The sequence below is a fragment of the Strongylocentrotus purpuratus genome, unplaced genomic scaffold (genome assembly GCF_000002235.5).
Source record: "Strongylocentrotus purpuratus isolate Spur 01 unplaced genomic scaffold, Spur_5.0 spur5_scaffold_17, whole genome shotgun sequence".
Classification (NCBI taxonomy): domain Eukaryota; kingdom Metazoa; phylum Echinodermata; class Echinoidea; order Camarodonta; family Strongylocentrotidae; genus Strongylocentrotus; species Strongylocentrotus purpuratus.
The window spans coordinates 2,950,577-2,957,154 of NW_022145602.1; positions in this window are offsets into that span (position 1 = coordinate 2,950,577).

Consider the following 6,578-nt stretch of genomic DNA (forward strand, 5'->3'; position numbering starts at 1 on the left):
TTTTAGTCCCATATACATCTTTCGTACAGTGGTTGTAACTTTACCAAGACTGGGTCGAATTTCTTAGCGTTTTATTGATTCCAGAACCTTGCAATACACATAAATACTTATATGCTAGATGATCAACCTTTTCTGATTGATTCCACAACGTTTCTTTCACAATGCAATCGCTTGACCTTAACCTTATCTTTAAGATTACAATCTCACTTTGTTTTCTCTTCATATTTGTATATTGTCATTCCTTTTCTTCATACTTTTGATAAAGCAATATTCCCACGATCCCATTGAGTAAATTCTACACACACACATTATTATAGAGATGTCCCATGTAAGGTTATGTATATTTATATCCATATATACCTACCATTACAAAATTGCCTCATACATTGAAATATAAAATAGGCTTTTATTTTAAGAAAAATGGGGAACCTTACTCCTTATTTAAGATTTCGAGGCCAAGGATAATAGTAAAAACCTTTTTTCAAATATTTCAATAACATGCATGAAGGTAACTTGGAGATGCCATTTTGGAACCTGGGCACATCATGCCACACGGGCCAAATTTGAGGTGACTCGACATCTAGTGTTGATAATGAAGTGTTAATCTAATTGTGTGCAAAATTGTGTGCTTTTATCACAAAATGCACAAATGAATCGATATACCACCCTAATAGAAGGTAAGGATTGAAGCCCCACTGTCCTACTTGTAGCTTCTTGCTCTCTCTATGTAGAAAACTTCCCCAATCGGTGCCTGTTGGTCCCCCATGATCCTCTATTTCTTATGTTATTTGAGAGCTGAGTTGATGAGATAGCCACCTGTCAGTGACCTCGCTGTGTGGTCTAATCCTTCCTAGCCACACTAGTGTTGATAAGCTTTAAAATACGTGTATCGTATTGTATTGTATCTAATAGACTTCAATGACGTACATCAATATTCTGTTTATAAACATATCAATCGAATTACAATACAATGTAACAAATCAATATTCTTTTTGTTTAACATATATATCATATAAATCAGTTTACAATGTAATTAAACAAGTCAATATTCTTTTTGTAAACATATATATCATATAAATCAATTTACGATGCAGTGTACATGTATATGGCAAGACAAAAGGAATTAAATAAAGCGGAAACACTGTTTTTTCTTCTCGTAATAACATGACATATAATGCATTAAGTCAATAATATAATGTACCATACTACATTTTAGGTATATAAAACCTAATGTATACATTTTCAAAATAAATTATAACTAATGCTATACAAAATAGGTAAACAAGGTACGTGTATGCAATGATCCACTAAAAGTAACAGTCGACCAAAACTATTTGCAAATTAAACCATTTCACTGCAGTCTTCTTCGGGATAATCCTCGGGGTTGATCATCTAGCATATCAGTATTGGTGTGTACTGCAAGGTTCTGGAAACATCAAAATGATAAGAAATTTGGCCCAGTCATGGTAAAGTTTAACAAGCAACGTACACAGAAAGATAATTATGGGACTACACGAACATGTGGCATAAAAATCCGTCCCGATTTGTATGATGTTACATGCCAATTTTAGAATATTAAGGCATTTCAAGAGCCATGCTTTTCGGGGAACAATTTTAATCTGATTTTCCTGCACACTTTCACAATAGCAATGATAACGCTCACAACTTTTTTCACCTCTTCCCAGAACTCAACAATTTCTTTAAAGGGATCCGGTGACTTTGTCTCAGATTCTGAAACGAAATCCTGGATATAGCTCATGCTGCAATGATAATTATAAACATTTGGGTCATTCAGGAGCCCCATGACTTTTACAAGCCGATCGCCTGTCTACTTAGCAAGATATTTATGATTGGAAATCGAAATCAAATTTTGCGTTTTCCTAACGGTTTTATAACACTACAGTCTATTGGGGGATATGTGTATGGTAAAAACGGTCACTCAAAGATTTTTTACTTTTTGAGGCACTTCTTGATCATTTTAAAGCGCAATTTGTGTAGGGCTTCAATATTACACCATATCACAGACATGGCCGTGTATCTCATATTTAACATTGTTAAACGATGCCTTTAAAAGTGGGTATTTCTAAATCTCTCGCACGTGCATAAAGAGCTCATGCGCCTGAGAAAATGGATATTATAGACATTTTGTTTGTTTGCCCGCTTCCCACAGACTGAGTAACTTTGTATGACATGGATAGCTCGGGGAATCATACAATTTATTCGGGTTACACATACAATGTATTCAAAAGTTATCAAATCATCGTCAGGATCTTGTTGATAAATACAACAAGTTCAGAAATGTACAGAACACTATACTAAACAAAATAAAAAAAAGGAATTACTCTTGCAATTCCCTATATAATTTAATGATATTAATAACGATTTATATCCGTGTTTCCATATGAATATGTCATTGTTCATTTACTACTGTGTATATCTATTTTTGTATAATATTTCTATTGTATATTGTTCATGTGCTTCATTTAATGCCAACAACTGAATTTCCTAACGGACCAATAAAATTAATCTGAATCTGAATCTGAATCTGAATAATGAAAATGACACAACATAAACATCGGCCATTAACAATGAATTAAAAGCTGGCCAAGATATGACAAATTTCGTAGAGATCTATGAAATAAATGAGCTAGCATATTTTATTCTTCATAAATCTTTTCTCTAAATTCTCCTACTTCAATTACTATTCCTTGTGTTTTTTCTAATTGTTTAAAATTAATTCAATGCTAGGCTGGACAACACTTTTAAAAGTGGTTATTCCCAGATCACCCGCATATGGATAAAAAGCGCATGCGACAAAGAACATGCATATTAAAGACATTTTTTGTTTTTGATTCGTTGCGCGCTTCCTCGCACTAAATAGCTTTGTATGACATGCATAGTTTGGGGAATCAAAAAATCCATTCGTGTAAAACATACAGTGTATTCAAAAGTTATTAAATCAAATCATCGTGAAAATCTTAATTAACAGTAAGCACAACACGTACATAAAATCACTGACCACTATACCGAACAAATTCCAAAAAGAAATTTGCTATATAATAATGAAAAGGACACAACTTAAACATCGGCTATTAGCAATAAATTAAAAGTTTGCCAAGATATGACAAATTTTGTAGGGATCTATAAAATAAATGAGTTAGTATACTTTATTCTTCATGAATCTTCTCTCTAAATTTCCATTCTTCAGTAACCGTTTTTTTTTAAATAATTTTATTAATTCGATGTGAGGCTGAGCTATACCTTTAAAAGTGGTTATTCCCAGACTTCTGCACATGGATAAAGAGCGCGTGTGCCTAAAAACATGGCTATTAAAGAATCTTTTGTTTGTGTTTTGCCCCCTTACCCAGTTGAGTAAATTCCTTTGACAGGCATAGCTCGAGGAATCATAACATCTATTTGTGTAAAACATACAATGTATTCAAAAGTTATTTAATATTAAATAACATCATCGTGAGGATCTTATTGATAAGTACAACAAGTACAGAAGTGTACTGACCAATATACTAAACAACCCCCCCCCCCCTAAAAAAAAAAAAAAAAAAAAAAAAAAAAAAAATTATCTTGCAATTTGCCTTATAATAATGAAAAGGACACAAATAAAACATGGTCCATTAATCAGAAGCTGGCCACGTAGGACAAATTTCGTAGGGATCTATAAAATAAATGAGTTAGTATATTTTATTCTTTATGAATCTTCTCCCTATTAAATTCTCCTACTGCAGTTACTATTCCATTTTTTCACATTTGTTGAAATTAATTTGATGTTTAGGGTGGGCTCCCCTTTAAAAGTCAGTATTCCCAGATCTCCCGCACATGGATAAATAGCGCATGCGCCTGAGAACATTCGTGTACATGAAGCAAAGATCTGTTTCATTCTCGGAGCTTTATTGTGTGAAGCATTCTTCAATCTCCTATCAATTAATGATAGTCTTCAGCTATTTTCGGAGCTTTATTGTGTGAAGCATTCTTCAATCTCCTATCAATTGATGATAGTCGTCAGCTATTTTCTAACAAGGGGTACCCACTTCAAAAGAAATCCGGCATAAAAGTCAGTAGACTTTAGGTAAGACGTACTCAATGGGAATGTTGTTGCATGCCTTCACCTGTTCATTTGTAAATTCTTAATTTAGACTATTTAATTGGACATTTCGTCGGCCAGCTGGCAGAAGGGCGTTAGAGCGTGAGCAAATTATTCGCTTTTAAAAATGTTTTTTTTTATTTAAACTGCTTTCCGTCCTGAAAATTGGTTTAAAACTTAAAAGGCTTATAAAGTTGTTATAGTAGAACACGGCCACAATTTGTTTCTCGGAAATAAGTCAGTTTTATAAAAGTTTGTGGTGACTTAGTGCTAACGACCTTCTGCTAAATGTTTCATTTTTGACCTGAAATTCGAGCTAACGCCCTTCTGCTACCCAGGCGATATTTTTTCTTCCCTGCTCCCCGGCCCCCCCCCCCCCCCCCCCCACTCAGGTTTCAAAATGACCGCATGCGTGTTGCCAAAATGTCCTTTTCGTAACAAAAGAAAAAGGTCGAGCCGTATTGACTTTACACACCGGACTTTTGCTGAAAAGGGGGGATGCTGAAAAAGGCTCGTATACAAAAGAAAAAGGTCGAGCCGTATTGACTTTACACACCGGACTTTTGCTGAAAAGGGGGGGGGGGGGGTCGGTTGGAACACGCATATGCGTACCCTAAATAACACTGAGTGGGGGGGGGGGGCCGGGCCCTGCTCTCATAATTTCATATGTAAAATCTCGTTTAAGGCTACTCAATGTGAAATTGTCCTGCATCATTCTTCCTTTCATATTATGATTTTCAATTAAGCCGAACGTACTCGATGTGAAATTGTCTTGCATGCATTAATTCACACTTTCATTTTAAATCCCCAAGAAGTTCTCAATATGTAATTGTCTTGATTGGCTGCATGCTTTCACCTCTCTTTCTTTTTTGTTTGAATTCTCAATATTAAAGTTAAACCCTTTATTATCGTATGGACAGTAACTGAGAAACATATTTTGCGTAGCATGGTTTATACTTTTCTAAATTCCCCATTTCTTTAGTCAATATTTCTTACCACATTGTTCTGATTCATTGCATGCTTAATCTACGGTCACAAAGGTTCGTACGAACGAAAGTCGTACGAATCTCCCTGTTTTTTCATTGTCTTCCCGAATTTTCATCGTCTGAAAATCGTAACACTGGTATTATCCACCTGTATTCAATTTTCCATGTGTTTTGAATCGGTACTAAAAGCAGTGAATTAACTGATGGTCTTTCATATTGTTATGTCTTAAAATATCAGTAATATTATGCTTTCCATTATATTAGATTGTTTACGTTCACATGTTGGTATTTACAATCATGAGCGCATCTAATAAGGGAGTTTACAGATACAATCAGCGCATGGGCAGATAAAGGTCATTTGTACCAAAAAGGTAAAACCCACCAGAGATGAATACTGGATATGCGCTCATGAAAGTTATGTAACATTATTCATTTATGCACCAACGGTACATTCTAAGATAAGCAGGTGGAAGTATTCTTTTCAAGAGGGCAAACAAAAGGTATTCATGAAGCACATCTAGGACTTTGGCAGTTATTCTCCACAGATGTGTGGATATTTGGGGTCATTTTTACCATGTGCTCTCTGTAAACTCCCTATTACATTGCGTGTATTTCCTCCTTGATATTATCAAGGAGTTACTGTAGTAACTCCTTGGGGGGGGGGGGGGGGGGGGGGGGATGCAAATTGAATTTTTTTTGAGGATCAAAAAAAAAAAAAAAATGTGCTCACTACCCCCCTCCCCCCCCCCCCCCCCCCCCCCCCCCCCCCCCCCCCCCCCCCCCCCCCCCCCCGCCCCCCCACTGAGCGAACTTTTGGCCGGCGCGTTTTTCAAATTTTCGGGAGCAAAAAAAAAAAAAAAAAAAAAAAAAAAAAGCTCAGCTTGTAGATTATAGGTTCCCATAAATAAAACTAATATTTGATTGGAGTGGTTGTAATGGTGAAGTACGTAACAATAAGAATAGGTGGGCAAGAAGGCCTTTGCAAGATGATATACAAAGTTAAACAAGCAAAGATAGCAAAAATAGCAAATACAGCAAACAAATTAATTTGCACGGTTACCAAAGAAATGACACGATAATCACTTTAAAATATTGAGGTCATTAAACGAGGTCATTGAACGGGGTCACGCGAGCGAGGCAGTAGACATGTACACTCATGATACAGTAATGTATACAATAATATATAGGCCGCAGCCTCGGACGCAATCCAGTTTCCAACATGCATTCAAACCCATGCACGCCTTCCCCGCAGTATCACCTGCATGAACCAGTTTACATGTAGTAACAAATTTGCCATTAACAATGATTTAGAAGATGGCCAAGATATGACAAATTTCGTATGGATTTATAAAATAAATGAGCTACTTATTTTATACTTCATGAATCTTTTGTCTAAATTCTCCTACTTCAATTACTATTCCTTAGTTTTTTCTACATTTGTCGAAATTAATTCGATGTTAGGCTGGGCTGCACCTTTAAAAGTGGTTATTCCC